The sequence below is a fragment of the Podarcis cretensis genome (genome assembly GCF_951804945.1).
Source record: "Podarcis cretensis genome assembly, chromosome: 3".
In the NCBI taxonomy this organism is placed as follows: domain Eukaryota; kingdom Metazoa; phylum Chordata; class Lepidosauria; order Squamata; family Lacertidae; genus Podarcis; species Podarcis cretensis.
The window spans coordinates 122022291-122047463 of NC_137172.1; the positions used below are offsets into that span (position 1 = coordinate 122022291).

The following is a 25173-nucleotide window of genomic DNA, read 5'->3' on the forward strand; positions in this document are numbered from 1 at the left end:
AATTTAGAAACATTTACCATTCTGAAGCTCAGTTAAACTGCCTGTCTTTGCCTGCTGCTGTACGGAAAACCCCATGAATCTGACCTTTGAAGAGTTTGTAAGTAAACAATTTTTAACTTGTCAAATATGTGTCTTTCTATGCTAAGGGAAGTGGGGAGCTTTGGAAACAACTTAGAAGGGGATAACAGCCTATATTCCCACCCTTTACTTTGCTGCATGTTTTATGATTTTAAATCTCTGCTGTACCTTCCTTTCCAAAGAATACAATCCCCAAACTTGGATCTAGGTATCCAGGGAATCCCCCTTTTATTTTACCTGTAGCATTTTCCCTTTAACCAAACCAAATACAAAATATGAACAGTGAGTGCAGACAGCAACTCAAAAACAAATCAGAATTTTAAGACATGCAAAGATACAGATAAAAAGTGATGCCCCCCCCCCAATATACAGGACTATTTTCTCTGGTGGTTGGATCCTATAATTTTACAGAGAAACCTGGTGTCAATTCATGTGTTAAAATGGGCTTTAATATGCTCATGTGAGTGGCTTTCCTGTGTGAGCAGTGTGCCATCAGAGAAACACACTGAAGGCAAATAGGCAATCTCTGTAATTAGGTCACTTTGGGGCAGTGAAAATTCCTGCTCATGGAAGCAGCTGTATCCTCCATCAGTCTACTTCTCCCGCATCTTGCTATTCAGGACTCCTCCAGACAGCTTGTTTATGGAACATGCATCCCAATTAGCTTGCATAAAGTTCATGCAGGAGTTAAATTATATAGTTGGATTATATAATCCATGAGCAAATGTTCTGATTTGCTTGTGGGGTGATTGCATGTTCATTAATCCCACAATTTTCAATGCATTTCCTTGTTACTTTCCAAACTGCAAGAAGTCCAGTTCTTTTTTAGAGTGGATTTGTTGTGCTAGGGTGATGGAACTGTTTAATCCACTTTAACTGCCAAATTTAAAGTCCCAGCATGCACTTGAATCCCTCCTGTGGAATTCTGGAGGCATCCTTGGGTAAGTGGACCACTTGTGGGGGCAGTTATTTACACATATCTATATATACTAATACAAATTTGAGGCTTTCCATTCTCAGGCTTATGTAGCCAAAACCGGTCAGCAGTGTCCCGTTCAAAAGCACTAGTTTTAAAAGGAAAGTTGCTAATAGAACCCATTACTTTTGAAATGCTTTTTTAAAAGTGAGAAGTAATAGTCAAATATTTCATTTGCTTATAAACTAAGTTGCAGGGGGCAGGGTTGAAACAAACAAACAAACAAACAAACAAACAAACAAACAAACAAACAAACAAACAAACAAACAAACTGTGGTGGTACCCCTCTTTCTTCCAGTATTCTTCCTCCACTAATGATTAAGAGTAAAGCCTATGCTCTCATTAAGTACCCATCAAAACTGGGAAAGAGAAGAGAGTTTCTGAAATATTTACCATGGCTACGGTGCTATTAGCCCAATTCTGAAACAGGAATGTGATAACTGAACATGCCTCAATGAGAGGAAGAGCCTTAGCTACAGTGAGATAATTTCCAGAGGGTAAATTCCAGCTTGCTTATATTTTATAATGCAACATAGAGGAGATGTACATTCTGTTGCTAAAAGGGAAAAGCATATGTCCTTTACAGAAGGAAAGAAAAATAAGTAAATAGTGGAAGGAAAACTATAGAAATGTATTCTTCCTTTACCTTTTATTTTTATTTTTTATAAAATATTTATTAAGATTTTGCATAATAAAACAAATCACAATCAGACAAAACAAAAGAGAAAGACAATCAAAAGCAGCACAATCCAACAAGAACAATAAAACACAGTAAAAAACATAAGCGAAAAAAGGAAAAAACAATAAGAGAAAACAAAAAAACAGAGAAAAAATAAAAGATCTAGTTTTTGGCTTACTGTCTTTATAACCCTCTTTCCTGACTTCCTCACGTCTCCCTTTTCTGTGTTCCCCTTTACACAATCAAATTCAGCAATTCCTTACCCTCTTTCCAATCTTATTCAATGTTATACATTTCAACCTATTATGTCTTCGGTTTTCCTTTCCTTTTAAATCCATTTATCACATGTTCTTTATAACTTAATCCCTTATATCATTTGTTTAATTTTGACATAATTTTACTCTGGTCTTTTCACCCTTTTTTCTTAAAACATTTTTGCATATTTCTTTTTACTATATTACTGATGCCAAATTATCTTTATATCAAACATCATTTTAACATTCAAACATTTTACAATGTTTTTGGAGATATTCTTTGAACTTCTTCCAGTCCTCTTCCACCGACTCTTCTCCCGGGTCTCGGATTCTGCCAGTCATTTCTGCCAGTTCCATATAGTCTATCACTTGCATCTGAGGGGTCAGACCTTCCCAAAGTTGATGGACATTGCCATTCAAATGGTGTGTGTGTGCCCATCATGTGATTGATTATGAGGGGTGGTGCATACCTGAGGTCCTCCCAAATATTTTAGTCAGATTGGCACCCCTGCTAGCAGGAGCTTGCAAAGCAGGAGCCTATTGCACCCTGGCAATATTCCTAGGATGTCACCTTACATGCAACAGGCACCAAAGAAAGCACCACTTACTCAATGGAGCAAGGACTAAGAACATGGATAATAGGGGGGCCAGGAATAAAATATCCCATGGGTCTGGAGGCCACATGTTCAAATAATATTAATATGTGTCTCATGATCTTACAGGTGAGTTCTGGCTCCATTCCAAGCCAGCACCCAGAAATCTGTCCTAAATGGGGCACAATTTGGTGGCATTCCTAGTTGTTAGTGAGAGAATCCAATTCTTTGTTTTCCTAATATTTCCCTGTTGTGCACAATCAGCCAACCTCCTTGCCTGTCTTGCTGAAAAAGTGGGGTTTAATTCCACATCACTCCAGATCAGGGAGCATAGAGGGTGAGCAATGGGACCTGGAAATAAAAGCAGTGGTAGACTTTCCTACTCTTCTGTTACCCTAAAGGCAGGTTTCCTGAGTTCCAGCCTGAATCTAGTCTCAGTTGGCCACATCCAAATAAGTCATGCAGAGGGTCAACATAGATAGTTTGGGATTTTGCCCACACTTTCTGCTCCAGAATAATTTGGGCTGTGTCTGTTTCAGGTTGAAGACATACACGATGGTTGATTACACACAATACTTTTTAAAGCATATTTGAAACATATTTCCCCTCAAAGCTTAAAGTGCTTTAAAGCTGTAGTGTTGGTGAAAAATATGTTCAACTTTTACTTCTGAAAAGGATATACCTTTCATCAATCTCAAGTTCCACTTGCTAGCATCTTAAGATGTGCATCAGTAAAAAATTACATGGCGATACCAGCTCGGCCCCTGACACTGCTCCTGAGAGCCCTTGTCAAGAGCAGCTACAGCTGTCTGAATTATTTGAAGGTGAAAATGTATCCACCTACTCTTGACTGCACATTGTTTGGAGCAGAATATGTGCATGTCATACAAGGGTGAAAAGAAACCCAGAGGAAAGTATTCTCTTATAGCAGACATCTTAGCAGCATTTCTTATGACAAATGTCTGACAGTTTCTTTCATGTTCACTGCTCTTTGATTTTCTATTTTTATTTATTTATCTTTAGTGCCCTCTGGTTTGGTCTTAGCCTTTTCCCTGTCAGTTGGCTGCTTCCTACCCTCATATAACATGCATCTTAGTTTTACCCTTCAGCTTTGGTGTCAACTGTATGGATGGGCACAAGAATCTAGTGTGTGAAGACTACAGGACACAGCAAACACCTGAAGATAAAACTACAAAAATGAGTGCTCCTTTCTCTAAATAGGAAGTGAAGGACAGAGTTGACGGCTACCAGCTTTTCAGTTGGCAAGCGTGGCTGCACCTTTAATTGCAACTTGATATGCAGATATTAGGGACGCGGGTGGCGCTGTGGGTTAAAACACAGAGCCAAGGACTTGCAGATCAGAAGGTCGGCAGTTCGAATCCCCGTGACGGAGTGAGTTCCCGTTGCTTGGTCCCTGCTCCTGCCAACCTAGCAGTTCAAAAGCAAGTAGATAAATAGGTACCACTCTGGTGGGAAGGTAAACGGCGTTTCCGTGTGCTGCTCTGGTTCGCCAGAGGCAGCTTAGTCATGCTGGCCACATGACCCGGAAGCTGTATGCTGGCTCCCTCGGCCAATAAAGCAAAATGAATGCTGCAATCCCAGAGTTGGCCACAACTGGACCTAATGGTCAGGGGTCCCTTTACCTTTACCTATGCAGATATTAACATTAGATCAGGTTTATACTGTGAATATCAGGACAGGTCATTCTTATAGCAGCAAGATTTAGACACAGATGCAATATGAGAGAGTCCAGGCTTCCAGCCCTACATATGTTTGCATTCATCCAAATTCCACTCACTTAAATGCATAAATATGGGTTGAACCCTGTTGGCATCTGATTGATTTCAGTCAGTATCCCCTAAGTAGGATCAGTGCTTCCCACCCCCCTAAAAAATGTTTAGGGTACTCTCATTTTCCTACTCATATTGAAATACTGCCCCTCAATGAGGCCAAACTTAGATTCACAAAATGTTTAGGGGTCCCCCTGCATCCCCCCAGAAAAAAAGCACTGAGTAGGACTACGCCTGGATCCAACCCTAAGTGTTTGTGGAATAGCTCATTTGGAGCTGGGATTCAATGTTTCCAACAATTTTACTAAAATATCACACTGGAGCGACACTTCTTTATCTATTTATTGTTTATTAAATTTGTGTACTATTCTTCATCTGTAGATTTCAGGGTGGTTCACAGCATAAAAATGCATGATGAAAATACAATAAAACACAAGAACAAAACAAACCAATAGCCCCCCTCTCAACCTTTGTTTTCCAAGGTGCTCTAGGTGTTCCCCATAGTTCTCCCCCTACTTTCACACTCACAATAACCCTGTGAGGTAGGTTAGGCTGAGAGGCAGGGACTGGCCCAAGGTCACCCAGTGAGCTTCATGGCTGAGTGAGAATTTGAACCCTGCCCTCCCAGGTCCTAGTTCAACACTCTTAACTAATACGCCACATTTTGTCTAGACTACCCCATTGAAAAGCTTGAGGCAGGAAACAATAATTTAAAACAAAGGCACCAATAATAGATCTGCACAAGAGTACTGTGCCTTTTCTTTGACTTCTGGCGGTAGGAAATCCAAAAGACATGAATTGGAAGATCCAAACATATTTCTGAAATGTTATCATCAAATCTCTGACAAGATCGGAAGTTCCGTTGGCAGACATTCTGAGCTTTCCTTTATAATATAAAAATGGCAAATATATACAGTGGTACCTCGGGTTAAGAACTTAATTCGTTCTGGAGGTCCGTTCTTAACCTGAAACTGTTCTTAACCTGAGGTACCACTTTAACTAATGGGGCCTCATACTGCTGCTGCACCACTGGCACGATTTCTGTTCTCATCCTGAAGCAAAGTTCTTCACCTGAGGTACTATTTCTGGGTTAGCGGAGTCTGTAACCTGAAGCGTCTGTAACCCAAGGTACCACTGTAATTAGAATGCATTGGCCTGTACCAGCCTACCCATACTTGGAGATCAGCTTGTGAGTCTGCCTGTGAGACCAATTTGACGGGGAGGCGAAGGAGAGGGCTTTCTCAGCAGCAAACTCATGCCAGCAAAACTCTGCACCAGTTGAACTACGTAAGGCCTCATCATGACAGGCCTTTAAATTAACCCATCTGTTTACAACCACCTTCTTTTAAACGAGGGATGCATGTGAGTTGCAGTATATAGATGTTGCTGTTGTGGTTTATAATTATTTATCTGATTTTATTATCTTTAGTGGTCTGAATGCTGTTCTTCCTGCTGGCTTTGGTATATATGATTTTTAAAAATCTTATTGGGTTTATACTGTGAATTTATAGATTGGTCACCACCTTCGTATAGTTTGATCCTAAATGGCATCTCTACAAATATTTTAATGAACGAACACAGAAGAAGGAGAGCCTTCAGCAGCATGTAAGTGATGGGGGTCAGCTTAAATAGTGATTCTTCTTTCATGAATTGTGATGCTGTTATCTTCATTTGTGAAATGTTTTTTGGGTGTGTAATGCCCTGCTAGATAGAACCCCACATTCTGTTTCCAGCAGTGGCATGGCAGTTGCCTCTCGGAGCAAACATATTACAAAGGGGATCATCAGCCATTGGCTGTTTTCTAACACAATGTAGACGTATAGTTTTTGCATTCTTTAAAAAGCTATTGTTGTAGCTGCTGCTGCTGCTGCTGCTGTTAAAATTTTTATATCACCCTTCAGCTGAAAATCACAAGGTGGTTTACAACGTAACGCAAAATGTATTGTGTAACAACACAATAAGCAAAAAACCAAGACCATCCCCATAGTTTAAAAGGCCATAGCTTGTTTAATCAGCCCAAGGCCTGTGAGGATAGAAAGGTTTTTGCCTGGTACCTAAAGATAATGAAGGTGCCATGTGAGCTGCCCTGGGGAAAGGAGTCCACAAATGCTCCTTCCTGTGTTGCCACCCTCTGGGTGTCTCATTAGGACAGCACACAAAGAAGGGCTTCAGATGATGATCTCAGGGTCTGGCTTGCTTCATATGGGGTCAGCAGTGGACGAAGCCTCTTGGGCACCTTGGATGGAGTGCCCAGGGGTGGGGCAAACCACCCATAAGGGCGGGGTGATGGCGTGCCGTCCCGTGCCATCCCTATGGGCACCACGGTGGTGCACCCTGACCCTATGGGTGCCGTGACCATGGGGCATGCAGTACCTATAGAGATGAGACGCAGCGCCCATAGGGACAAGATGTGGCCACGGCATGCATAGGTGCCCATAGGGACGGGGCATGCAGTGGGGCCCCAGCTGCCCTACAGCTGGGGAGGAGGCAACAGGCGGACAGCGCAGAGCGTGTGGGCTCATGCATGTTGCAGGCCCTGGGGTGACAAGTGCTGCTGCACCCCCCTTTGTATGCCCCTGTATGGGGTCTGCCTGTGGTTCTTGAGGTGCTGTGGTCCTGCACTGTTTAAGGCTTTATAGGTCAAAACCAACATTTTGAACTAGCACTGGAAACTTATTGGCAGCCAGTGTAGTCAGGCCAGGACTGGCAAAATATACTCAAATTGCCTTGAGCAACCTGCCTACAGAATTCTGCATCAGCGGGAGTTTCAAAACTGACCAAGGCAGCCCCATGTATAATGCATCACATTTCTTTTCATTATGAGTTTAAGGCTGCGATCCTATACCCACTTACTGGGAGTAAGTCCCAGTGAACTCAGGGAGCTTGGGCGTAGACAGGGCGTTTGTTGGGGGGGCAGGACTGACATGGTTAGTCAGTTAGTTAAGTATTTATATTGTTTTACTTGATCTGGGGGGGGCAGCTGCCCTCCTGCCCCCCTTGGCTATAACCATGTCAGGGAGACATCCTTTTGAGCAGATATGCATAGGATGGCACTGTAAGACAATGAGTGCCTCAGCTAGCTTAGTTTTTTCAGATGCACTTTTTTATTTAAGGAAAAAATGTGCAGCTGATAAAAGCCTAGTCAGCATGTGCAAACGACAGGTAAGAAATCAGAAATTTGAACCAAATGTTGAAAAACCTTACTTTAGCTTTTCTACCTTTATCAAAGCCTGATTCTTCATGTACAAAGCAATTTTACTTGGGAGGAAGTTCCATTGAGCACGGTTGGCCTTGCTTCCAAGTAAATTTGCATAGAATTTGGCTGCATACAACCTCTTCCAAGATGGCATTTTATTTTTTCAGTCTGAAAAGCAAAAGGTACTGATCTCAATCTCTGTTCGTGCAAGTGTCATACTATTAATCAAATAGCCCCATAAGCTTAAAGGGGAGGGGAGATTCTTAAAAAGAAGAAGTTAAAACCAGGTCAAGTCAGTCTGGATGTTCAAAATGTCAGCAAATTGCATGCTTGAAAAGCTACAAAAAGATATTAGGTTTTTGAAATCTGAGAGGGAATCCATATAGACAGAAAATTTACAAACACTTTCCCTTTCTAAGCTCACCAAAAAAAGGAATCCTCTGGGTGAAACAGAAGTGCTTTGAGAACAGAAGGATCAAACACCCAAAGAGCAGAAAGTATTCTTTATCAGTGACATTGAAGAACTAAATAAAGTGAAAGGTGGGAGAGCTAATTCATTACGACTGAATAAAAAAGCAATTTAAGGGCCACACGTGTAGACTACGTGTGCTCAGAAAGTGAAAAGCTAGCATGCTGAGCCATTGGAAGGAGCTGCTAGACATCTCTATGGGAGCAACACACTGGCCTCCCATAGAAGATCAGAGCCAAGTGCAGCCTGGTGCACAGACACAAAATACTGTGAAGCATTAAGAGCATGAATTGGTACTCCGAGGTCAAACCATGGCTCTCTCTGCCACTGGGGCTGATGGCCACAGCAGGAAAATGCAAGCAGTTCCAGCTAGGACACTTGTGGAACAGCACAGAATCCACCAGGCTTAGGATACACCATTTTATATAAAGCTCAGAGATCTGTGGTGATAAGGGTGGGCAACAATTTACCGAGGGATACCCCCAGATTCTCCCCTGAAAAGCGAGGTTGTGCGTGACCACCACCAGTGACCATCAGGTCCCTGAAAATTGTACTCAGGTTGTGTTCATATATATGAGTTAAAATATGCATAACAATGGACACTGAACAATGTCCTTGCCCCTGAGAAGGGCAGTCTTTGTGCCTTTGTCCACACTGGGGAATATTGAATATCATGTTGGGCATTGCCATGACAAACCAAACATTTATGCCACTTACCTGTCTCTTAAGGGTGACTGTTGCCTGGCCAGGGCAAGGATCGTGACCAATCTTAATCTCCTGACCTATTTCACATGTTCTTCCCAACACCTTTTTTACCCTTCTTACTTAAGAATATCCAGATGAAGCCTATCACTTTGAACACAGTTACAATTTCAGGTTTGAATTTCAGTGAGTGCTTTGTGGCAATATCAGAGAAGGGTTGTTGCCAGTTGTCTGTTATTCTGTTGCTAATCCTAGCCTGGCCAGGTGTATGGCCTGCAGGTAAGGCGTGGGAAGCAGCTGAATACCAGATCTCTTTGTTGCACATTATCTTGTTAGTTAAGCTGTCTAAGCTGTCATAAAAGTTTTCAGTGTGTGTGTGTGTGTGTGTGTGTGTGTGTGTGTTCGTGTGTGCTCAAATGAAAGGCAGAGTTTAATCGAGTTACACTTTTGCTTACTTTTCCACATAAGTCTTTTGCAAAAGAACCCTAGAGAAGGCCAGGTAACGTTGAGCAAAAGTTTTGTATGCAATTTATGTTAGTTAAATTTGTAGAGCAAATGAAGGCCTTAAGCTACCTGTAACCCATCTGAAAAACAGTCATTAAAACAGGTGGAATGGCGGTTGGGTCTATTGTAGCCACTCTTAGACTCATTTTACCTTGGCTTGAGCTCTCCAACCTAGGATCACCGATCATTGTTTGTTTTAAAGACAGATGGAAATGCCTCCTTTGAATGACTAATACACACGACAAGATCACAGCCAGATATCTATGTGAACAGCTGCACAGCCTTCCAAGAGGTCCTGGGTTGCGGCCAGGTCCCAGTCTCATATATTTCAAGCAGGATTAGTTTATCCTTGTAGGCACTGGAATTACTCACTGGGGATATTATGCGGTATGTTCTGGGATAAAAACAAACTAAATCTATGAACCCATTTTTGGGATTGTATCATTGAAATGAATGGATCTTACATCTGAAGGCTTCACCCGGAACAAAAAAGCTGGCTAGCACCCCCGTAGCTATGGTTCTGCCTGGCGGTTACTAGGCAACCGTTTCTCTACCCTCACTCACAGGGTTCTAGTGGAGAAAATGGAGGGAGGGTGGCATAGGAAGCTGTCCTATACAGAGTTAGGCCATTGGTCCATCTTTGTTGTTGTTTAGTCATTTAGTCATGTCCGACTCTTCATGACCCCATGGACCAGAGCACGCCAGGGACTCCTGTCTTCCACTGCCTCCCACAGTTTGGTCAGACTCATGCTGGTAGCTTCAAGAACACTGTCCAACCATCTTGTCCTCTGTCACCCCCTTCTTCTTGTGCCCTCCATCTTTCCCAGCATCAGGGTCTTTTCCAGGGAGTCTTCTCTTGAGGTGGCCAAAGTCTTGGAGCCTCAGCTTCAGGATCTGTCCTTCCAGTGAGCACTCAGGGCTGATTTCCTTCAGAATGGAGAGGTTTGATCTTCTTGCAGTCCATGGGACTCTCAAGAGTCTCCTCCAGCACCATCATTCAAAAATTGGTCCATCTAGCTCAGCATTATTAATACTGACTAGCAGTGGTTCTTCAGTATTTCAGGTTGACTTTCCCAACCCTACTTAGTCACACAAGGGACCTTTTGCATGCGATACATGGCCTCTACCACTAACTACAACCTTTCCCATATATGCCATGCCATTTTGAGATCCTTGAAGAAAAAGTGGTAAAGGACCTCTGGTTAAATCCAGTCAAAGGCGACTATAGGGTGCATCGCTCATCTCGCTTTCAGGCTGAGGGAGCCGGCTGTTATCTGCAGACAGATTTTCCAGCTCATGTGGCCAACATGACTAAACTACTTTTGGTACTATGAGACACCGTGATGAGTGCCAGAGTGCAGAGAAATGCTGTTTACCTTCCCATTGCCACGATACCTATTTATCTACTTGCACTGGTGTGCTTTCGAACTGCTAGGTTGGCAGAAGCTGGGACAGAGCAATGGGAACTCACCCTGTCAAGCGGATTTGAACCGCTGACTTTCTGATTGGCAAGCCCAAGAGACTCAGTGGCTTAGACCACAGTGCCACCTGTGTCTTTATTCACACCTAAGTGATAACCTAGGTGACACCTAAGTAGCCAGCGCCCAGCTTCTTAGAGGGCTGAGTATTTTTGCATTATGCTACCCGAGGGGGGAAGCCTTGATCTATTGCAGCACTGCACAATTCAATAAATGAAGCAGCTAACGTTTCTGAGTTAGCCAGAGCACTGTGTTATTTTAGGAGATATTTCATGTAGGGCTAGTTTTTGCAGAACACTAGGACAAGAAAGCCAGTGTATGGGAACCAGGCTGTTTTCATAAGCAGACTTATACCAGCCGAGGAATTTCTACTCTGTCACAAATGTTCTGCAAAATGCAGCATTCTCCTGCTTTCGTATCAGGAGATTGCCATATATTTTACATAAAGTAATAATATGATAAGAGGTGCCTCATTGCTCATGAATAGCATCTCTGAGGAACCTGCTAGCACTAGAGCAGCTCTACTGGTGTGGAACTGTTTGCAATTTCTCTAGCTTGAATGGGTAGCGGCTATGCAATCTGCTGTATGAGTCACGAGAGCTTTGATTGAGGGATGAGCACACCTGGGAACTTGGGAACATCTGGTAGAAGGGCTCACTTTTTTAAAAAAGCCATCCGATGACTTGGGAGCAGCATCTGTGTAGAGTGCAGCACATGGCTAGTTCGGAGTAGGAAAGTAGGCAGAATTTGATCAGACCTAGGAATTTGATCAGATCTAGGTGAAGGTGGGCTGTAAAAGCAGGAATACAGAACTAAGTTATAAAAGGAAGAACAATGGGCTGGATGAGTAGCATTGAAAGGTATGGTATCTGAGGTGATTTCCAACCCAGGGTCAACCTGGCAGCAGGAAAGTCCCATGACTTACATCAAATAGGGAGACCCTTGCGGGGCTGGCCACAGCCTGGGCATATAGGCAGAAGCCACGCCTCCCAGACCCCTTTAACAGGTGGGGTAGGCAGAGACTACAACCTCCCCTCCACCCAAGACTAAGATTTACCCAATGCCTAAACCCCCAAAGTTGTGACGATGCTATGAGTTAGGCAAAACTACCAGGCTGGAGCCCATTGGCTTGGTGGACAAATTTGTACCTGGCACTGAATCTGGTGACCAACATGGTCATAGCAAGGTCCCATTATATAAGACTAAGCCACTTCTGGTGAACCAGAGCAGCGCACGGAAACGCCATTTATCTTCCCGCCGGAGCGGTACCTATTTATCTACTTGCACTTTGACGTGCTTTTGAACTGCTAGGTTGGCAGGGGCTGGGACCGAGCAATGGGAGCTCACCCCGTCGCGGGGATTCGAACTGCCGACCTTCTGATCGGCAAGCCCAAGAGGCTCAGTGGTTTAGACCACAGCGCCACTCACGCCCCACTTCCTAAACTGACATCCTAATCAGCAGGTCCAGACCCAAACATTGTGCTTAGAACTGGACATGTGGGTGCAGAAATATTTCTGTCTTTATAGTCTCAAGGCTTTCATTGTTATTTACATCCCATTTGATCAGCTGTTTGAAGAGAAGTATATCCATGCGTGTGCGCACAAAACCCACACTCGTCCTTCCTGCATGCCACTGGGAAGAATTCATGCCTGACCTCAGATTTGATAGTCAGTACATATGAGCAAGAATCGCTACGGCTAGAGATCTAAACTGACAGTGAAAAGACTGACAAACACATTTAAAACACACCACTCTTCTGAAATGTGTCTGTGGGAAAATGGCACTTTCTTAACTCAGCAGACCAGCTGCCTGCATACGTTTGATCATATCTGCTTATTTTAGTGAAAAGACCGTCCAAAAAAAGTTGGATTTCATTACTGTCAACCCTGCTACACCAGCTTCCTTTTTTTGGCACACACAACCACTTATTTGTTTGTCAGTAAAGCAAAAACGACTTCACCTTGTCCCTATTGTACTAGGTGCTGTGCTGAACAAAGGAGTGACACGGGGCTTAATCTGAGTCTTTGCAGTCGGCGTTAGATATTAAAGGCAGGGTGAAAGGAAAGGGCAAGAACTGAGAATGGTGAATGGCAGAGGATCTGATATAAGTGCCAGTAAAGCTCTGGCAGCATCTTTTTTAAAAAAAGAAAAGGGAGTGGGCTTTGCTGTGGGATTTGGAAGGAGAGAGTGAAGGAACTTGATGCACAGAGATGAGGAAGTTGCTGGTGAATATAACTGATTTAACATTATTTTAACTCACAAGTACAGATTTGAGGTTTTTTCAAAGTGTCTGTGGAGACAGAAGTGGTGGCTTGGTAAATATAATGGAAATTTGACTCTTGGAAAAGGAGAGTTGTACATGGTTGTGTCTACATTTGAGTATTGGACACTTTTCAGTGGTCATAGGAAGGTGTGAAGGTGGCTCTATTGATAAGTATTGTGTCTGAAGTGAAGAGAAGAACAAAGTGGCACATGGACACATGATTAAAAATCCCCAAGTCTGAGCAAAGACCTGGCAGTCCTTACTGCAGCAGAACCATGCAGGCTTTGATGGCTGTGGGAGTTGCTCAGTTCCTCAGCAAAATCTCCCCGAAGGTCAACCTACTGGAGATGTTTTATGCACAGTGTATCTTCCTAAACACAATGCTCAGACCCATTATGTTGAGAATGGAGAAAGTGTTCACTGGCATATGACGTTGGAACATCACATTTGAATGTGTTCCGTAATAAAAGAGGGCACCTGGTTAAATAGTGGAAGCCCAATTTAAGTGGCAAATCCTAAATTGAATATATAGCAATTACTGACAGTTAATACCAGCCCTACTAATAAAACTGTAATTAGATCTCATGTGGAGCTATAAAATGAATGTGTTAAAGATTGAACCAACTGCTTACTGGATGTCTGATGGACAACTTGTGCTGATTGCTCCATTGAAGAGGCCATATAATTTCACACTGTACTATACTTCTTGGCCTTGGGTGGCACAAGTATCAGCGCAAACAAATAATTCAACAGAATACAAAAGTGGAGAGAAAAGGTGTTGAAGCTGGCCAGTGTAGGAGCTGGTACAGATGACTGGATTTCTGCAGTTCCATTCTGTAATTGTTCCACGATTGTGATACACTTTTGGTTCCATTGGGTTTCCATTTCGGTGCCTTGGGTTACATACTTTTCAGGTTACATACGCTTCAGGTTACAGACTCCACTAACCCAGAAATTGTTAAGTTGTGGGTGAACATATCAGAAGACACAGCGATTCTTCAAACAGCTCTTGTTTATTCACAGGCCAGAACAGAACTGAACTGACAGGTTCGGTCAGCCTGCTTATATAGAGCTCCAGTACAATGTAACTGTAACAATTTTCTAAAACTATCCAATCACTGAACGTCACTTTCGATCCCTTCTTTGCATAACTATCTACAATATCCCCCTGCTGGCCCAGGGTGAGAACTTCAGTACATAACAGAAATATTACCTTGGGTTAAGAACTTTGCTTCAGGATGAGAACAGAAATTGTGCTCTGGCAGAGCGGCGGCAGCAGGAGGCCCCATTAGCTAAAGTGGTGCTTCAGGTTAAGAACAGTTTCAGGTTAAGAACGGACCTCTGGAACGAATTAAGTACTTAACCCGAGGTACCACTGTACTTCAATTCCAGTAGCACTTCAAGATTTCAGAATGTGATCAAATAGATTTTAAACGTATGGTGAAAATTGAGAGGATTGGTACGTGGATAAAAAGAAATGTTTAAAAATCCTGCAAGTCCCCCACCTTTAAGTGCTGTTTCACTATTATGCTAAATACTTTTAATTTTATTCTATTAAAATTCTATTATGCTAAATGCTTTTAATTTTATTCTATTAAAATTCTATTATGCTAAATGCTTTTAAACAAAAATGAGGTGATTTTGTAAGAGAATTCATTTTTAAATTTACTTTTGGTGCGTTTTACTCTAGAGACACAAAAATGAGTAAGAATCCCACTCACCCACCTCTATGTGAGATGAATACCAAGGATGCAAATTGGAATGACTTACTTGTAAACCTTAGAATGAAAAAATGAGAAAACTCTGCTCCTTGGTCACAAACAACCCCAAAATGGTTAAAACTGAAAATACTGGCTCAGGTTTAAAGGAGGCAGATTTTGAAAGCTTTAAAATGAATATGCTGAGTTTGTTCTAGAGTTCATTTTGCCTGTTCCCCTCTCATTGATATGAAACTGCACATCTGCCAGAATATACAGTGCATTTTATTGGTGGGAAAAGGATTCAGAGGTTGTAGTAGAAAAATTATCCACAATTCTATGTCTCATTGTTAGAGGAAGGTGTAGTAGATGTAGCCAGATTTTCAAATAAAAACTTACTCTGAGTTGGTATGTACTTCATGTTTTCAAATCCTTTTCTTTCTCAGGAGGCACCACATATCGAGTAACTGTTCTGTTCTTTGCTCAGGTATGGCTGGTACAATATTATATATAAAATCTATTTTCACTTATGTAAATGAATGTCGCTCTGGACTTCAAAGGAGGAATGCAGCCTAAGCAAGGAAACCATTTAAATTACTCTTTGCTTCTGACATTCTCATGATATTTCCTTCTTGAAACATTTTAATTCCCTCACACCAAGCCAAATTAAATTTGAGGATATCTTTACTCTTTTGCACAAAACCATCTTCTGCAATCTCACCAAACTCTGTGATATCAACTTGCATACCAAGGCCAGGTAAGCATATTGATTTATACCCAATGCCTTAGCAGAAAATGCTTCTGCTCCCATAAATTGGAGAATCTGGTTTTTGCTGTCCCCACACCCCCTGCAGTCATCAGGACCACAACGGGGTGCAGGGGACATGCTGCCAGTAGGAGAAACCTGTGAAAATTAAGTGCCCTGACCACTACATGAATGTAACACTATCATTTGGTACAGCCCACTGTGCATAAATGCAGCAGGAGCACAACTTAAAGATTTCCAGTTCCAGGATGCAGCATGACTTCAGGTGAAAAGCAGAAGCACAAAAATGACGATTTATGCAGTTTTAACCCTACCAACCTTCGAGGCAGGTGACTCACAAGCTAAAATACATGCAACTTTCTGGACTGCATTTTTGGTTAAGAAATCTCTGAACTATAGCAGCACCGCATGCAGAACCAGCTGGGTTCCAGTGGTGTCACTGGATTTTCGGCAAGTAAGCACATAAGTAAATATATCTAAAACATATATCCTGCAGCATAGCCAATAAGGCACTTGTAACAGCTTAATTTTTTTAAAAAAAAGTTAAAACCATAGAATAAAAATTACTTACAACCTACCTAAAACAAAACTCAGAATCATAAATCGGACTCCCATAAATGCTCTTTCTTCCAGTGATACAGCCATGCTTCACCTTCAGCTGCAGTTTCTACAACTTACCATAGCTGCTACTCAAATAATATGCCCATTACAGCATGTATATACTTGCTAGCCTGCATTTTAGATTTGCTTTAACATTCTTAAGAAACTAGGTGTTATTTTAACCTTTAAAAAAAAACCCCTAAATGAGGCATTGGGCACTGTGTAGCAGCAGGGTTGATCGATGAACAGTGGAGAATCAAAAGGCTGCTCTCATAAGCCCTCCAGTGTTGGAGAGGCTAAGAGAAACCTGTTGAGATTCCTTTTCCCAATCCCTCTTCTAGCTCCACCTGGCAATAAAAATGTCCATGAATCAAAATGTAATACACATTTCTTTGATTGAGATCCCTGTAGAAGTGCTGCAGAACAGCCCCACTCTCTGCTCTCGCTCTCTCGCTCTCTCGCTCTCTCGTGTGTGTAGAAAGAATGAAATATGAAATAAAGCACCTTGATACTTCTCAAAACAATCAAAGCTAAAATTTTGTGTCTTGATTGCTAAAACATTTTGCTGTGATTCAGTTGTGTTTCTGGTGAAGTAAACTGTTGAGCAAGCACCTTTTAAAAAAAAGAAAAGAAAAGCAGTATTTGTACTAAAAATAATCGCAAACGAAGGTGTTCTGAACCTCCTGAATGCTCAGAAAGCATGTTTAATGTCTCCCTTATGATATACTGAAGAGTAACAAAGGCTTCACCCCTTGCAGAGAGAGATCTACTTGGCCAACAGTGAACTCCCCCAGCACAGCAGAGGCACTTTGGGGAAGAAAGCACAAGGGCCCATCTCTCAGTGGTTGAGCATCCACTTTGTATGCAGGAGGTCTCAGATTCTATCTTGGCCATCTCCAGATGTGTGCCCTGTCTGAAACCCCAGAGAGCTGATTCCAGACATTGTACGCCAGAAGTTGCCAGCATGGAACCTGTGGGCACACATCTGCCGTAGAAACCTTACCTTGTGCCTTCAGGGTCCCTTTCCACTGTGGTCATCAGGCTTCGAGTAGGCTGTGTATTGTGTTGCATCTGCAGTAGTGCTGCTAAGTCGCTTCTGCTTGCACAATGGAACTTTCTCCCTTTCGTGCCCCTGGTGTCCCTCTTCAGGAAAGGAGGGTGGTGACAGCAGAAGGAGAGGGACATGCAGGGTTGGACCCAGGAGTGCGCTGAGGTGAGCCAATGGAGCCAATGCCTGCCCCCACCCACCCCGGCCTGAGGATGTGGCTCTGCCATCTCCTAACATGGATATCACAGCAGGAGGTTACCGGAGAAAGTTGGGAGCCACTAAGAGGTGCCACGAACAACTAGGTTGCACCTGCTGCTGTTGCTGCTACAGAAGAGCTCAGTTCCAGCTTGCTCCTTGCTGGAGCAATGTCAGAGCTCTGTGTTTTCCAGAGCACAGCCTGAGCCCTGCCAAGCCCTGCCTACCCTCTGCCGGGACCTTGTTCCACCTTGTCTTGTCTTATATGACAGGGGGCCTTGCTGCACTGCACTCCTTCTTCTCCCCACTAAATCATTTGGGGCAAGTTAGGAGAGGGTGTAGTGGGCAGGGGAGGAGAGGAGGGAAAGTGCCATTGTGTAAGCAGCAAATCTTTGTGCTGATGGAATGAGGGCATTGGAAACACAGTCCCTGCTCTTCCTTTGCTGCTGCTCTTAGAGTATCCCCTTTGCTGCCTTTAACAGCAATAAGTCACGCTGTGCATTCTGCAGTGGCTGACTTTGGCCTTTCAAATTTTAGTGGTGCCCTGTGCGACACCAAAATTTGGTGCCCCTGACTCACACCCTCCATTGAGCATCATTGTCATGATGCCCCCCACAGCACCCTCTCAGCCAGAGCCATCTTTCCCATACGGCCTAGTGGTGCATTGTGCCAGGGCGCTGGTCTGTCAGGGATGCCCCAGTGAGTGGGGGAGCTGCGCGGCTTTGCTGGCAGCCTCCCCTTTCCCTGCACGCCCACTAGCTGTGCCCTGTCAAGCCTATGTTCAGCTTCCTTCCCAAGCCTCCGTGGGACGAGAGCAATCCCTGCAGAGGCTTAGGGTGGAAGCTGTGTCACACCAACTATACAGCGGCATGGGGGAGAGTTGCGCGCACACACCCATGGCTGGCAGTGCACAGCTTCTCCCCCCATCTGTGGTAATTTGGGGGTGCTGAGTGGATATTTGCACCCCGGTGCTGCATCTGCTAAAGACGGCCCTGCTCTCAGCTCATCACCCAGTGCAGGCAAACTGTTCTCACTCCTTTAAATCCACCTCTGCATTCTGAAGCCATGTGAAAGAAACATATAGTTTCTCCACAAAATGAAGGATGCTGATTGGCCCAGGACCAGAGACGTGTGTGCCCAGCTGGCATGTTCATTGGTACTGGAGACCACATAGTGTGACTGCCTCATGCCGTCTTTCAATGTGCGATGGGTTCGAGCAATCCCCCCTAGTGTATTGCTCTGTTGCTCCAAAATGGTTGCATTTATTTTCACAGCATTTTGATTTGATTTTATATGGCATATAGTCGGATTAGCTAGATGTAATTTTTTAATGTTGATATTATATTATGGCAATGTTTATTATATTTTATTACACACACGCACACACACACAAACTAGGGGGTGTATGTGGGAGCCAAATAACAAGGGAAATTGGGGTGATTCAGAGGTCTTTCATCGCTCCAAGTCAAAGTGTGTTAATAACCCCTTGAGTGGGATCAGCCCCCTCGCCGCCTTACATTGCTCTGTTGTTTCTAAACTTAAATTTTCATATATGTTTCTCTGATTTCATAAGCTTTACAATAAGACTGTCCAAAAAGTTGCTCATGGAGCATAGAAGAGAAGCAGAAAGAAATGGACATTGATCAATTTCTGAAAATAAATGGACTACACAAAATTTCTCAGGAAAAACAGCTAATGTTGAATTATAAAATAACGGATCAGGAGGTGGAAGGGGCCATCCAGAATATGCAATTAGGTAAATCTCCAGGACCAGATGGTTTGACTTCAAGATACTACAGATCTTTGAAAGAATGGTTAATACAACCATTGAAGGAAGTCTGTAACAAAATTTTGGAAGGGAGAAAGGCACCAAAGTCGTGGAAGGAAGCTTACATTACACTTATACCAAAAATAGAGACTGAAAAGACACAGCTTAAGAACTACCGCCCCATATCGCTGCTTAATGTGGATTACAAATTTTTTGCAGACATTTTGGCTAAAAGACTAAAAAAGGTTCTAGTAGAAGAAATTCATAAAGACCAAGTGGGCTTTCTCCCGGGCAGACATTTGTCTGACAACATGAGGAATATAATTAATATTTTAGAAAAATTACAAGTGAATATCAATACCAAGGCAGTTTTGATATTTGTGGATGCAGAGAAAGCCTTTGACAACATCTCATGGAGTTTTATGAAGAAGAACCTACAGGGGATGGGGGTAGGCCAAGGTTTTGAAAATGGTATAGGTGCAATTTACTCAGAACAAAAGGCAAAACTAATCGTGAACAATGTGGTGACAGAAGAATTTAAGATTGAGAAAGGGACACGACAAGGTTGCCCAATCTCTCCATTGCTCTTTATATCAGTCCTGGAGGTTTTGTTAAATATGATTAGAAAGGACCAAGAGGTTAAAGGTATACAAGTGGGAGTTAAACAGTACAAACTGAAAGCATTTGCTGATGACTTAGTGTTGACTTTACAGGAGCCAGAATCTAGTACTAAAAGGGTATTGGAACTGATTCAAGAATTTGGACAGGTAGCAGGTTTTAAGTTGAACAAGTTGAAAACTAAGGTTTTAGAGAAAAAATTAACTGTGAATGAGAGAGAAAAGTTTCAGGAGGAGACAGGATTAACATTGGTTAAGAAAGTGAAATATTTAGGGGTAAATATGACAGCCAAAAATGTGAATTTATTTAAGGATAATTATGAAAAATGTTGGACTGAAGTGAAAAAGGATTTAGAAATATGGACAAATTTGAAGTTATCATTGTTAGGCTGAATTGCTGTGATAAAAATGAATGTGCTGCCAAGGATGTTGTTTTTGTTTCAAACATTGCAAATTTTGGATAAGATGGATTGTTTCAAGAAGTGGCAGAAAGATATTTCTAGATTTGTTTGGCAGGGCAAGAAGCCTCGAATAAAATTTAAGATATTAACTGATGCTAAAGAAAGAGGTGGATTTGCCCTGCCAGACCTTAAACTATATTATGAATCAGCTGCTTTTTGCTGGCCGAGAGAATGGCTGCTTCTTGAAAACACAGACGTGTTGGATTTAGAAGGTTTTAATAATGTATTTGGTTGGCATGCATATTTGTGGTATGATAAGGTAAAAGCACATAAAGCGTTTAAAAATCACATTGTTAGAAAAGCATTGTTTAATTTTTGGATAAGATATAAGGGTTTGTTAGAAAAGAAAACCCCAAGATGGTTGTCACCAATGGAAGCGAAGGCACAGAAAATACTCGATATGGAGGCCAAATGGCCGAAATATTGGGAAATTTTGGAACAAGATGGAGACAGAATAAAATTGCAGAGCTTTGAAAATTTGAAAAATAAAGTGCGAGATTGGCTTCATTATTACCAAATAATGGAGGCATATAATTCGGACAAAAAAGTTGGCTTCCAGGTGGAAAAATCAAAATTGGAAACAGAATTGTTTGATCCAAAAACTAAGCATTTGTTAGAAATGTATAACTTGTTGCTGAGATGGAACACTCAGGATGAAATGGTGAAATCAGTTATGATTAAATGGGCACAAGATGTTGGACATAACATAATGATGGCTGACTGGGAACAGTTATGGACCACAGGTATGAAATTTACGGCATATAATGCCCTAAGAGAAAACTTAATGAAAATGATTTATAGGTGGTACATGACACCAGTCAAGCTTGCAAAAATTTACCATTTGCCCGATAATAAATGTTGGAAATGTAATGAGATTGAAGGTACATTCTTTCACCTTTGGTGGACATGCCCAAGGATTAAGACATTCTGGGAGATGATTTATAATGAAATGAAAAAGGTATTTAAATATACCTTCCTGAAGAAACCAGAGGCCTTCCTCCTGGGCATGGTCGGCCAATTGGTGCCAAAGAAGGATAGAACTTTCTTTATGTATGCAACAACAGCAGCAAGAATACTCATCGCAAAATATTGGAAGACACAAGATTTACCCACCCGGGAAGAATGGCAGATGAAGTCGATGAACTACATGGAATTGGTGGAAATGACTGGCAGAATCCGAGACCAGGGAGAAGAGTCGTGGAAGAAGACTGGAAAAAGTTTAAAGACTATTTACGGAAATACTGTAAAATTAATGAATGTTAGGAAAATGTTGGAATAAAGTTATATGGCTTTAGTAGAAATGTTATAAGGAATTAAGGATAAATAGATTAATAGAGTATTAAAGGGAAAATAAGGTTAGAATGTGTTAAGATAATTATAGGATTAAAAATAGAGGAAGATGGAAAGGAATTGCTGGAAAAATTAATAGAAGTGGAATACAAAAAGGGAGGTGTGAGGAGGTCGCGGAAATAAGTGAATGAAAGATAAGATATTGAAATTATTTGATGTGTATTAAACTGTGTTTGTTTTGTTTTGTTAGTTTAATGTTAGTGTTTTTTTTTCATTTTTTGGTATTGTATTGTATTGTATTGTTTTTATTTTTTGTAGTGTTTAAATTGTTGAAAAAGGTAATAAATATTATTTTTAAAAAAATAGAAGAGCTCTGGATCACTTTTTGTTAAAGCACAACAGCTGAAGATATTTTTAAGTTATGGGGAAATGGATATAGCTATTTTTTAGATACCCCATTATACTGAATGAGGAAAACGGAGCTTCATTTTATACAGAGCAGCATGGAATCCAAAGCACAGATCAAAGGACAGAGAACACAGAGCGACTCAGAAACAGATTGGAATTTTTTTAAAAAACGCACAGCTACAGATGCAAGGTCCATGTACCTCCCCAGTGTGCATGCACACAGACATTTGTACCTAAATGAACAATTGGCCAGGGCTCTAGTATAGTTGATGTCCTTACACTGATGACTGAAATGAAAGAGGTTGTGCGGTTGAAATGCAACAGAGGCATTCTGAATAAGTTGGTAGCTCAAGCATATCACTGCTGAGAAAGATGCACGAGCAGCCAAGACATGGCAAGTGTGTGAGTAAGCAAACCGACATCTTCATTGTGTAGGAAGCTGTGCAGTGTTCTCTGGCATGAAGTGACTGAGCCGATATGAATTATCATCAGAGATAGATATATTATATAATGGTGACTGCAGTCATCTGTCAAGGTTCCTTACCAACATCCATGGAGTAAATGTCACAGGTGAATAGCAGCTTGCTCTGCTTATGTTAATCTGACAATGAAAGCATGGCTCTGTACTTTGGCAGCACATCAAGTTCATTGAAAACTAGGGGTTTAATTCCTCCTTGGTTTGGGCATGCTTCCCAAGCATCAGTGGATCTCAAACTTTTGTCTCTGGGTCACATTTTCAGAATGAAAAATTTGCTCGCGCCACACCAAATCTCTTAAGGATAAGAAACACACTGGCAAACAAAAGGCAACAACTCCTAGCAGTGCTTGATTTGTAACACAGAACACGACTACTTTATAATATGATCATGCATAGGAACCAGCTCCTAGGGGCTGTGGGGGCTTTGGCTCCCACAAAGTTGATGGGCATTCCCATTTAAATGGTGTGTGCGCACTGTGTCATATGATTCATTATGCAAGGCGAGGTCCCCACAGTATTTTGTTCAAGTTGGCACCCCAGTGATCATGGGACATCAAGAAAATATAAAACAATGTAACTACATAAGAATCATTCCCAAATATAATTATTAACGAGCCTTTCATAACGTGTACAAACTCAATGAGTGGTGTAAGCTTCCTTTTGCCAGATAATCTCATTTATATTAGGTCTAATTTGAGACAATAATAATCTCATCTCCTCAGCCCAAAGAAGCCTTTCTCTTTTCTGATCTTTCATATTTGTCATACTTGAAAATCGCAGTTCACAACAATATGTCATGGAGAACTGTAGAAGAATAGCCATGCTATTTTCCAGCACTCTGTTTGAATGGCGATTCCGGATCACAACTAAGATTGTCCACAGTATCAGTTGATGCTCTTACTCTCATTTTGAAAAGATATCTATCCATATTCTGCAAATAAATAAATAAATATTTTGGTACTATAGTATTCTATACTATACTGCACTGAAATGTTTAAGTGTTTCATTGATTGTCCTTGAATGTTCCCACCACACTTGCCATCCTCTCCTGCCACACACTGTGGCTCGCCACACCCTTTGAGAACCACTGCTATACATCCTAATGGCTGCTTGTCATTAAAACTCAACTCTAGCTGATGTACACTGTGAGAAAGGTCCTAGTTTTTGCAGGATTCCAGCCAGGGTCTAGGATGAGGCAGTGAGGCAGCTGCCTCAGGCAAGTGATGTTGAAAGGCGGGGAGGGGACAGAGCTGTGAGTGCCATGCCTGCCCTCAAGCACAGTGGAAGATACTTTCCTTTCACCTGTATTAGAGTAAGATTCAACTGCAAATCCAACTAACCTCTGCATGTGCCTTTGGAGAGGGCACCAAATTGCCCTTCACCTCAGCATACTTGTCCTGATTTCAGCAAACTTACAGGGTTTCCTTTGTACATGGGCTGCTGGTCTTTAGTACGAGAGCGACTGGGGAATGACCCTTGTGCGCATAAAGCAGGGATGGAGAAGCTGTGGTTCTCCAGATACTGCTGGACTACAACTCCCATCATCCATGACCATCCGCCATGCTGGCAGGATCTTCTCAAAGCTGTAGTCCAGCAACATCTGGAGGGCCAGAGGGATCACCATTGCTGGCCCAGGCAGTTCCTGGGTCCTCAGAGTTCCATGCCACTACACATTGAAACCACTTGCTCTGTAGATGTCCCCTTTTCCTCACACATCTCTGAGGAACTGGCTTGTGTCTGTGGAGAAAGATGGATAGACTATATGGATAAATTATAGATATTTGCATCAGCCTCAGCCATTGCAATGTATTTACAAAACATAAAAGCAACTGAAACACATACAATTGTCAAATTAAATTAAAAATTATACGAATTAAAACACAGAAAGCACCACAACTGTTTATTTTAATAGCATCTGCAATGAAACACACACATATATACGGCACATTCTTTTCTACAATCCCATTACCTTTTAGAGAAAAGTGTCCTTATTAAATTGTTCAGAAAAGGAAAAAAAAAAAATCAGAACTGAACTCTGGAACAAAGTATCTGAAACAGTAAAATGTCCTTAAAGGCCAATTAGAAATTGCAATACTGGGAGTTTTACTACATGTAACTCCACTGTAATTATCAATCAATGGATTCAGTTGAAAAAACCCCTCAAATTCACAGCTGGGGAAAAAGATACTAATTATTTCCTGTTAATTAAGACTGTGCTGGGACTCAGGCTTACCATCCTTCAAGTAAAGGATTGACACATCAATGCTAATATAATGCTCAAGGTCCTTTTCAAAGGCTTTATTTCTAATGTTAATAAATTGGTGTCACATTATTTTAAGTGTCTTAAGCAATCATGCCATTATCTGTCATTTAAACACGGCATGTCTGTATAAACACAGAGGGTGATATAATAACATCGCCAGGGACAAAAATTGGGATGATTCAATTTGCTTCCGAAAACATGAAATTTGAATCATTTGTCTTTTGACAGGTTTGTTGGAAGACCACATCAAAGGTAAAGACTGTTCATAAAGTATTAGTTTGTTCACTTGACTTCAATATAATTTTTTTCAGTGATGTCTACTGAACAATGTAGAGCTCTGAGTTGATGTTTTATTCAACAATAACATATTTTTAGTGCCTTGTACAAGTTTTACTTTTATTTATGTCAAGGCCATTTTATATGGCCAACAGCGGCTTAATCTCACAAATGGGTAATTGGCAACAGGTTTTTTTTAATGGATTGGGGTAAATCTGGATTGTCTCTTAATGCCAAGACTCCCTGGAAAAGACCCTGATGCTGGGAAAGATTGAGGGCACAAGGAGAAGAGGACGGCAGAGGACGAGATGGTGGGACAGTGT

The 25173-nt window shown here is 41.8% G+C and overlaps 1 long non-coding RNA gene across 1 annotated transcript in view; it reads left to right on the plus strand.

The window, feature by feature from the left end:
• The window catches only part of LOC307212803, a 49365-nt gene extending 24454 nt beyond the window's left edge, over window positions 1-24911 (plus strand). The window contains exons 2-3 of the long non-coding RNA XR_013837232.1: window positions 15127-15167; window positions 24803-24911. This is a non-coding gene — a long non-coding RNA (uncharacterized lncRNA). The remainder of the gene's footprint in view (window positions 1-15126; window positions 15168-24802) is intronic.
• Window positions 24912-25173: the final 262 nt, after the last annotated feature.